This window comes from Solanum lycopersicum, chromosome 11 (genome assembly GCF_036512215.1).
Source record: "Solanum lycopersicum chromosome 11, SLM_r2.1".
In the NCBI taxonomy this organism is placed as follows: Eukaryota; Viridiplantae; Streptophyta; class Magnoliopsida; order Solanales; family Solanaceae; genus Solanum; species Solanum lycopersicum.
This window is the reverse complement of record NC_090810.1, coordinates 18,864,715-18,875,806: the sequence shown is the minus strand read 5'-3', so window position 1 is coordinate 18,875,806 and position 11,092 is coordinate 18,864,715. Positions and strand designations below refer to the sequence as shown.

General features: G+C 51.7%; 1 non-coding gene and 1 pseudogene across 1 annotated transcript; both read left to right on the top strand.

Moving 5' to 3' along the window:
• The first annotated feature begins 4,912 nt into the window (after positions 1–4,912).
• On the top strand, positions 4,913–5,068 carry LOC138339900 (5.8S ribosomal RNA). Its single transcript, XR_011212779.1, has one exon. It is a non-coding gene; the product is annotated as a 5.8S ribosomal RNA (ribosomal RNA).
• Positions 5,069–5,278: 210 nt separating this feature from the next.
• LOC138339789 (28S ribosomal RNA) lies at positions 5,279–10,017 on the top strand (annotated as a pseudogene).
• Positions 10,018–11,092: the final 1,075 nt, after the last annotated feature.

The window sequence follows — 11,092 nt, the reverse complement described above, 5'->3', positions numbered from 1 at the left end:
GACATCACCACCCTTGGATGTCACACACGGTCGAACGTCGTTGGGCGTGGCATGCCATCATCGCGTTTGGGCAGCACACACGATTGAATGACGTCGGGCGTGGCATAACATCACCGTCTTTGGGCAGCACACACGGTCAAACGACGTCGGGCATGACATGCCATCACCACCTTTGGACAGCACACAAGGTCCAATGACGTCGGGCGTGGCATGCCATCATCACAATTGGGCAGCACACACGGTCGAACTACGTCGGGCTTGGAATGCCATCATCACCTTTGGAAAGCACAAACGGTCGAACCACGTCAGGCGTGGCATGCCAACATCACCTTTAGGCATCACACACGGTCGAACGACGTCGGGCGTGGCATGCCAGCATCGCCTTTGGGCAACACACACGGTCGAAAGACGTCGAGCGTGGCATGACATCACCTCCTTTGGACAGCGCACACGGTCGAATGACGTCGGGCGCGACATGCCATCACAGCCTTTGGAAAGCACACACGGTCGAACGACGTCGGTCGTGGCATGCCATCATCACCTTTGGGCAGCACAAACAGTCAAACGGCGTCGGGCGTGGCATGCCATCATCGCCCTTGAACGACAAACATGGTCGAACGACGTCGGGTGTGGCATGCATCATCGTCATGGGCAGCACACACAGTCGAATGAGGTCGGGCGTGGCATGCCATCATGGCCCTTGGATAGCACACACGGTCGAACGATGTCGGGCGTGGCATGCCATCATAGCCCTTGAACGGCAAACAAGGTTGAACGACGTCGGGCGTGCCATACATTATCGCCTTTGGACCAGCTGACACAGTTGGACGGCGTAAGGCGTGGCATTCCATCATCACCCTTGGATGGGAAACACGGTCAAACGACGTAGAGCGTGGCATGCCATCACCGCCTTGGGACAGCACACACAGTCAGACGACCTCGGGCGTGGCATGCTATCATCGCCTTTTGGCAGCACAAACGGTCATACGATGTCGACCGTGGCATGCCATCACCGCCTTTGGACTGCACACATGGTCGGATGACGTCGGGCGTAGCATACCATCACTGCCCTTGGAAAGCACACACGGTAGATGACGTCGGGCGTGGCGTGCCATCACCGCCCTTAGATAGCACACATGGTCGTAGGACGACGGGCGTGGCATGCCATCACCGCCCTTGGACAGCACATACGGCCGGACAACGTCAGGCGTGGCATGACATCACCACCCTTTGACTACACGCAAGGTCTGGCGATGTCAGGCGTGGCATGACACCACCGCTTGGACTGCATGCACGGTCAGACGATGTCGGGTTAGGCAACACATCACCGCCCTTGGACAACACACACGGCCAGCAACTTCAGGCGTGGCATGACATCACCGCCCTTGGACAGCTCACACGGTTAGCAACGTTGAGTGTGGCATGACATCACCACCCTTAGACACACGGTCGAACAATGACGATCGTGGCATGACATCACCGCCCTTGGGTAGCACACACAGTCGGAGTGCATCGACCATGGCATGAAATCACCGCCTTTGGACAGCACACTCACTCGAACGACGTCAGGCGTGGCATGCCATCATCGCCTTTGGGAAGAACACACGGTAGAACAACATCGGGCGTGGCATGCCATCATAGCCCTTGGACGACAAACACGGTCATACATCAGGCGTTACATGCCATCACCGCCTTTGGAAAGCACACACGGTCGAACGACGTCGGGATTGGGATGCCATCATCGCCTTTAGGCAGCACACACGGTCGAACGATGTCAGGCATGGCATGACATCACCACCTTTGGACAGTACACACGGTCGAACGACGTCGGGCGTGAGATGCCATCACCGCCTTTGGACAGCACACACGGTCGAACGACGTCGGGCGTGGCATGCCATCATTGCCTTTGGGCAGCACACACGGTCGAACGACGTTTGGCATGACATGCCATCATCGCCTTTGGGCAGCACAAACGGTCGAACGACATCGGGCGTGCCATGCCATCATCGCCTTTGGACTAGCTCACACAGTCGGTCGGCATCGGGCTTGGCATGCCATCATCTCCCTTGGACAGAAAACACAGTCGAACGACGTTGGGCATGGCATGCCATCATCGCCTTTGGGCAGCACACATGGTCGAACGACGTGGGGCGTGGCATGACATCACCGCCTGTTGACAGCACACGCGGTCGAACGACGTCGAGCGTGGCATGCCATCATCGCCTTTGGGCAGCACAGATGGTCAAACAACTTCGGGCGTGGCATGCCATCACCGCCTTTGGACTGCGCACACGGTCGAACGACGTCGTGGGCGGTTCCCTTGTGTGAACCTTGGTCTTCCTCCAACAATCTTTGCAGTGATTAAATTCTCAACTCCCTTGGGCAGGAGTGCAACGGCGGGTGTAGCATTGGCCTTGCAAAGAAGGCATCGGCGTCTTTGCATGACATCTCATGTCGGGTGTTGGGATGGATCTCGAGCGTGCATTGACGGAGCTATTCAGCTATGGCGCATGAGTTGTATTGGGCATTTGTTGGTAGGTTGGATCCCTATTTCGAGAAGCGACGTCTTAACTCGCATGCCAATTTGGTGGCGGATAAAGCGCAATCTAGGCTGGTCGGAAGTCGGAATCTTGTGTTGGATACCTAATGCCTAGGCATTGTGCACGTGCAAATGGTGGCCTTTCTCCCTTCGAGTCCCATGTGCGGGGTGAACCCAAAAGACGCTTTTGCGTCCCACGCCTTCCCTCGCTTCGTCGTACAATGGCGTAATCTGTGAGCGGCGCCTCAAATTCTCAGATACGGTAGATATAGTGGGTGTGGGGCCTTCATCGGCTTCTATCTGCCCAAAACAAATGCTCCTTGCAAATGACTATCGCGCTTTCCTTAGACCCAACCGTGATCGAAAGGGCACGCCGGTCTCATGCGGCGCGTGATGTTTTTGAGGAATGCTACCTGGTTGATCCTGCATGTATTCATATACTTAAACCATGCATGTGTAAGTATGAACAAATTCAGACTGTGAAACTGCGAATGGCTCGTTAAATCAGTTATACTTTGTTTGATGGTATCTACTACTCGGATAACTGTACTAATTCTAGAGCTAATACGTGCAACAAACCCCGACTTCTGGAAGCGATGCATTTATTAGATAAAAGGTTGATGCGGGCTCTGCCAGTTGCTGCGATGATTCATGATAACTCGACGCATCATTCAAATTTCTGCCCTATGAACTTTTGATGGTAGGACAGTGGCCTACCATGGTGGTGACGGGTGATGGAGAATTAGGGTTCGATTCTGAAGAGGGATCCTGTGAAACGGTTACCACATCCAAGGAAAGCATCTGGCGTGCAAATTACCCAATCCTGACACGGGGAGGTAGTGACAATAAATAAAAATACTGGGATCCATGAGTCCGATTATTGGAATGAGTACAATCTAAATCCCTTAACGAGGATCCTTTGGAGGGCAAGTCTGGTGCCAGCAGTCGCGGTAATTCCAGCTCCCATAGCGTATATTTAAGTTGTTGCAATAAAAAATCTCGTAGTTGGACTTTGGGATGGGCCGGCCGGTCCGCCCTAGATGTGCACCGGTCGTCTCGTCCCTTCTGTCGGGCGATGTGCTCATGGCGTTTAATGGCCGGGTTGTGCCTCCGACGCTGTTACTTTGAAGAACTAGAGTGCTTAAAGAAAGCCTACGCTTTGTATACATTAGCATGGGATAACATTATAGGATTTCGGTCATATTACGTTGGCCTTCAGGATCGGAGTAATGATTAACAAGGATAGTCGGGGACATTCGTATTTCATAGTCAGAGGTGAAATGCTTGGATTTATGAAAGATGAACAACTGCGAAAGCATTTGCCAAGAATATTTTCATTAACCAAGAACGAAATTTGGGGGCTCGAAGATGATTAGATACCGTCCTAGTCTCAACCATAAACGATGCTGACCAGGGATCGACGGATGTTGCTTTTAGGACTCCGCCGCCACCTTATGAGAAATCAAAGTTTTTGGGTTCTGGGGGGAGTATGGTCGCAAGGCTGAAACTTAAAGGAATTAACGGAAGGGCACCACCATGAGTTGAGCCTGCGGCTTTAGGTCCAAACATAGTAAGGATTGACAGACTGAGAGCTCTTTCTTGATTGTACTGGTGGTGGTGCATGGCCGTTCATAATTGGTGAAGGATTTGTCTGGTTAATTCCGTTAACGAATGAGACCTCATCCTGCTAACTAGCTATGCGGAGGTATCCCTTCTCGGCCAGCTTCTTAGAGGGACTATGGCCTTTTAGGCCGCGGATGTTTGAGGCAATAACAGGTCTGTGATGCGCTTAGATGTTATGGGCCGCACGCGCGCTACACTGATTATTCAACGAGCTTATAGCCTTGGCCAACAGGCCCGGGTAATCTTTGAAATTTCATCGTGATAGGGATATATCATTGCATTTATTGGTTTTCAACGAGGAATTCCTAGTAAGCGCGAGTCATCAGCTCCCGTTGACTACGTCCATGCCCTTTGTACACACCGCCCGTCGCTCTTACCGATTGAATGATTTAGTGAAATTTTTGGATCGCGGCGACATGGGCGGTTCGCTGCCCGCGAAGTCGTGAGAAGTCCATTGAACCTTATCATTTAGAGGAAGGAGAAGTCGTAACAAGGTTTCCATAGGTGAACCTACGGAAGGATCATTGTCGAAACCTGTACAGCAGAACGACCTGCGAACTCATTTTAAACACCTGGGGGTGGCGCTCGCTCGTTGTGCCCCTCCCTCCTATCGCCCGACACGCGCAAGCTCTTCAGGCGACCATCGAACCCCGGCGCGGAATGAGCCAAGAAATACTTCAATCGACAGCCCTCCCCTCGCGCCCTGTTCACAGATCATGGGGGGATGCGCGCTGCTCTGATAACACAAACTACTCTCGACAACGAATATCTCAGCTCTCGTATCAATGAAGAAGGTAGCGAAATGCGATGCTTGGTGTGAATTGCAGAATCCCGTGAACCATCGAGTCTTGGAACGCAAGTTGCGCCCGAAGCTATTTGGCCGAGGGAACGTCTGCCTGGGCGTCACACATCGCGTTGTCCTCCCGTGCACGTCGCAAGGCTGAACGCGGGGGCGAAAGCTGGCCTCCCGTGTGCCCGGCCTAAATGTGAGTCCACATCGACGGACGTCGCGGCAAGGGGTTGTTGAAACTCAATTCTCTCTTGTTGTCGCGACCACCACCCATCGCGCGTCCGGACTGCCCGACCCTCACTGCGCCTCACCAGGCGCTCCGACCGCGACCCCAGGTCAGGCGGCATTACCCGCTCAGTTTAAGCATATCAATAAGCGGAGGAAAAGAAACTTACAAAGATTCCCCTAATAAGGGCGAGCAAACCGGGAACAACCCAGCCTTAGAATCGGGCGTCTCTGTCGTCCGAATTGTAGTTTGGAGAAGCGTTCTCAGCGGCGGATCGGGCCCAAGTCCCCTGGAAGGGGGCACCGAACAGGGTGAGATCCCTGTCGTGACCGAACCCTATCGCACCACGAGGCTCTGTCTACGAGTTGGGTAGTTTGGAAATGCAGCCAAAAACGGGGGGTGAATTCCGTCCAAGGCTAAATACTTGCGAGAGAACGATAGCGAACAACTACCGCAAGGGAATGATGAAAAGGAATTTGAAAAGACAGTCAAAGAGTACTTGAAATTATCAGGAGGGAAGCAGATGGGGGCCGGCGATGCACCCCGATCGGATGTGGAAAGGTGACGAGCCGGTCCGCCGATCGACTCGGGGCATGGACCAACGTGGATTGGTGGGGAGGACAAATCCCGGGCTCTCAATACGACCATGGAACCCCGTCTCCCTGATTGTGGAAGGCACTGCGCGCCTCTGGTGTGCTTCGGCATCTGCATGCTCCAGACGCTGGCTTGTGGGCTCCCCATTCGACCCATCTTGAAACACGGACCAAGGAATCTGACATGTGTGCGAGTAAACGGTCGAGTAAACCCATAAGGCGTAAGGAAGCTGATTGGTGGGATCCCCCTGAGGGGTACACCGCCGATCGATCTTGATCTTCTGAGAAGGGTTCGAGTGTGAGCATACCTGTCGGGACCCGAAAGATGGTAAACTATGCCTGAGCGGGGTGAAGCCAGAGGAAACTCTGGTGGAGGCCCGCAGCGATACTGACGTGCAAATCGATCGTCTGAATTGGGTATTGGGGCGAAAGACTAATCGAACCGTCTAGTAGCTGGTTCCATCCGAAGTTTCCCTGAGTATAGCTGGAGCTCGCGTGTGAGTTCTATCAGGTAAAGCCAATGATTAGAGGCCTCGGCGGCGCAACGCCCTCGACCTACTCTCAAACTTTAAATAGGTAGGACGGTGCGACTGCTTTGTTGAGACGCGCCACGGAATCAAGAGCTCCAAGTGGGCGGCCATTTTTGGTAAGCAGAACTGGCGATGCAGGATGAATCGGAAGCCGGGTTAGAGTGCCAAACTGCGCGCTAACCTAGATCCCACAAAGGGTGTTGGTCAATTAAGACAGGAGGACGGTGGTCATGGAAGTCGAAATCCGCTATGGAGTGTGTAACAACTCGCCTGCCGAATCAACTAGCCCCGAAAATGGATGGAGCTTAAGCGCGCGATCTACACCTGGTCGTCAGGGAAAGTGCCTTGTCCCGATGAATAGGAGCGCGGCAGGTCGGCCGTTGTCGGGCGTGGCATGCCATCATAGCCCTTGGACAGCACACATGGTCAGACGACGTCGGGCGTGGCATGCCATCATCGCCTTTGGAAAGCACGAACAGTCGATCGTCGTCACACGTGCCTGCACACATTGGTCAGCCGTGGCCTGCCCGCATCGCTCTTGGCTTGCACGACATTGTTCGAGTTCTAGACGATAGATGCGGATGTTCATGCCGTACATAAATCAAAGCATTTTGAAACAACCTCCATGCATAACAAACATACTCATCGACTTTCCATTATCTATTCTCTAACGTTTCCACCAAACATGGCTCTTTCGCATCATTTTTATTACTTTTACAGTTTGTACGATATTGAAACATCTTTTATTTGTGCAAATATATATTTTATCATTAATTTGACATGTTTAGAAGTGTTTTCGAGCATTTCTGTATTTTTCCGACTATTAATCATAATTTTATAATTTATTTTTACGCTTTTTAATTTTTTACGTCTCCTTTTAAAAATTAAAATTTATTAAATTTTTTATTTTAAGGTTCCCATATTTATTGTGAATTTTCGGAGTTGATTTCATATTTTTTCTGATATTTTCCCTATTTTTATTAATTTATTACTAATTTTTCAGAATTTTCAAAAAAAAATTAAAAAAAATGTTGAATTTTTTTTAATATATATTGAAGTCATTTATGAAAGCTAATGTGTGTTTGTACCTTTAAACGTGCATATTTGGGTTGTACATTCCCATTATGATTCTCTGAAAAATCAATGTCTACTCCTGTCACATGGGTAAAACTTTTTTAAGCATATATAAGGGGGGTAGAGGTGTTGGAGGCAGACTAAGGCACAGGCAGGCAGACGGCATAGGCGTCCTTTGGGCTTAGTAAGAATGCTGCGCTTGATGGCATGCATGGCTTGTTCGTGCTATGGTGTTGGGCATTTACAAAAACACGTCGGCGATGTCGACGGGTCGAGTGAGGCAAAGGAAGGCGGACGTCAAGGGCGTCCTGTGTGCTTAGAAGGCGTGCTGCGTGGGCGTTTGATGCAATGCATGGCTCGTCCATGAAACGCCGTTGGGCGTCTACAAAACTGTGCTAGCGACGTTTGCGGGGCGGCTGAGGCCAAGGATGGCGAACGTCAAGGGTGTCCTGTGGGCTTAGTAGGCGCATTGCGGGGGCGCTTGATGGAATGCATGGGTCGTCCGTGCTACACTGTTCGGCGTTTACAAAAACAAGCCCGCGACGTCTGTGGGGCATTTGAGGCAGTGGCAGGCGGACGTCATGGGCGTCCTGTGGGCTTAATAGGTGTGCTACGCGGGCGCTTGACGGCATGCATGGTTTGTCCGTGCTACGCCGTTGGGCATCAACAAAAACATGCCAACGATGTCTGCGGGGCCACTGAGGCGAAAGAAGGCAGACATCAAGGGCGTCATGTGGGCTTAGTAGGCTTGTTGCGTCGGCGCTTGATTGCATGCATGGCTCGTCCGTGCTACGCCGCTGGGCGCTTGCAAACACATGCCGACGACGTCTGCAAGGCGACTGAGGCGTTACAAGGCGGACGTGATGGGCGTCTTGTGGGCTTAGTAGGCGTGTTGCGTGGGCGCTTGACGACATGCATGGCTCGTCCGAGCTATGCCTCTGGGCGCTTACAAAAACATGCCAGCGACATCTGCGGGGCGATCGTGCACCGCCGAGGGAACTTCTCAAGATCGGTTTATAATGGCGTTTGGTGTGGAAACAACAGTGCTTTTGGTGAGTGCCGAGTTCTTGAGCTCCTGTTACGGCTAACACTAGGCGCCACATGCACAGCGTACGTAAGGCCATGTATGGATAGGGGCCTGTCCGGAGATGTCGGCGGGAGCCTCGGGAAGAGTTATCTTTTCTGTTTAACAGCCTGCCCACCCTGGAATCGGCTCAGCCTTAGGTAGGGTCCAGCGGCTCGAAGAGCACCGCACATCGCATGGTTTCCGGTGCTCTCCCGGCGGCCCTTTAAAATCCGGAGGACCGAATGTCGTCCATGCCCGGTCGTACTCATAACCGCATCAGGTCTCCAAGGTGAACAACCTCTGGTCGATGGAACAATGTAGGCAAGGGAATCCGATTGTTTAATTTAAACAAAGCATTGCGATGGTCCCAATGGATGTTTACGAAATGTGATATCTGCACAGTGCTCAGAATATCAAAGTGAAGAAATTCAACCAAGCGCGGGTAAACGGCGGCAGTAACTATGACTCTCTTAAGGTATCCAAATGCCTCGTAATCTAATTAGTGACGCACATGAATGGATTAACGAGATTCCCATTGTGCCTGTCTACAATCCAGCGAAACCACAGCCAAGGGAACGGGCTTGGCAGAATCAGCGGGGAAAGAAGACCCTGTTGAGCTTGACTCTAGTCCGACTTTATCAAATGACTTGAGAGGTGTAATATAAGTAGGAGTCGAAAGGCGAAAGTGAAATACCACTACTTTTAACGTTATTTTACTTATTCTGTGAATTGGAAGTGGGGCACTGCCCCTCATTTTGGACCAAAGGCTCGCTTTGCGGGCCATCTGGGAGGAAGACATTGACAGGTGGGGAGTTTCGCTTGGGCGGCACATCACAGGTGTCCTAAGATGAGCTCAACGAGAACAGAAATCTCGTGTGGTAAAGAAGGGTAAAAGCTCATTTGATTCTGATTTCCATTACGAATACGAACCGTGAAAGCATGGCCTAACGATCCTTTAGACCATCGGAATTCAAAGCTAGAAGTGTCAGAAAAGTTACCACTGGGATAACTGTCTTGTGGCAGCAAAGCGTTTATAGCGACATTGCTTTTTGATCCTTCGATGTCGGCTCTTCCTATCATTGTGAAGCAGAAGTCACCAAGTGTTGGATTGTTCACTAACCAATAGGGAACGTGAGCTGGGTTTAGACCGTCGTGAGACATGTGAGTTTTACCCTACTGATGACAGTGTCGCAATAGTAATTCAACCTAGTACGAGAGGAACCATTGATTCACACAATTGGCCATCGCGCTTGGTTGAAAACCCAGTGGTGCGAAGCTACCGTGTGCGGGATTATGACTGAACTCCTCTAAGTCAGAATCCGAGCTAGAAGCGACGCATGCACCCGCCGTCTGCTTGCCAAACCGCAGTAGGGGCCTATGTCCCCCAAGGGCACGAATTGTTGGCTAATTCGTTGCGACGGAAGCGTCGCGGTGACCGCCTTGAAGTACAATTTCCATCGAGCGGCGGGTAGAATCCTTTGTAGATGAATTAAATATGCGACGGGGTTTAATAAGTGGCAGAGTGGCCTTGCTGCCACGATCCACTGAGATTCAGCCCTTAATCGCTCCGATTCGTCCCCCACCCCCCACACTCCCCCTCCCCCAAAATCAAATCCAATCATTTCTAACTTTTCAAATGAGAGGCTCGCGTGCTGCTTGTATCCTTGGAAGGGGAAAAATAACTAAGTGTTGAAATATATGTACCGGAAGTAACATGGCACGTGAAGTTCATTAGTCTGCCGCAAAGTGGTGAGTTATACGTTCTACGACGGTCAAACACTTATCCAATAACTAAGCCCCGTTGTGAGGTTTTCGTGACGTTAAGTTCACTTATCAAGCCTAATGACATATTAAGGGACTAATAACATGTCACTATAAGAGCTTTTACGAATGTCAGGTGCAATTTTTAAAGCCAAGTTACATGTCAAGGGGAAAATGGGTCTGCGTACACAGCACGTTCGTGGCCAAGCAGCATCAAACAAGTCCTGCGCAGAACAGGCGTGGACTGCAAAATACGCCTTTGTTCTGCTCTGACGGTCGAATGACGTCAGGCGTGGCATGCCATCACCTCCCTTGGACAGCACACACGGTCGAACGACGTCAGGCGTAGCATGCCATCACCGCCCTGGGACAGCACACACGGTCGGACGACATCGGGCGTGGCATGACATCACCGCCGTTGAACTGCACACACGGTCAGACAACATCAGGCGTGGCATGCCATTATAGCCCTTGGACGGCAAACAGGGTCGAATGACGTCAGGCGTGGCATGCCTTCATCGCTTTTAAACTAGCTGACACTATCGGATGGCGTCGGGCGTGGCATGCCATCATTGCCCTAGGACGGCTAACACGGTCGAACAACGTCGGGGGTGAAATGCCATCATCGCCTTTGGACAGCGCACACAGTCGGACGACGTCGGGCGTGGCATGCCATCATCTCATTTGGGAAGCATAGACGGTCGGACGGCGTCAGGCGTGGCATGCCATCATCGCCCTTGGACAGCACAAACGGTCGGCTATCGTCGGGCGTGACATGCCATCATAGCCCTTGGACAGCACACACGGTCGGCAACGTCGGGCGAGGCATTAAATCCCCCCCTTTAAGAGCACACACGGTCGAACGACGTCTAGCATGGCATGACATCTCT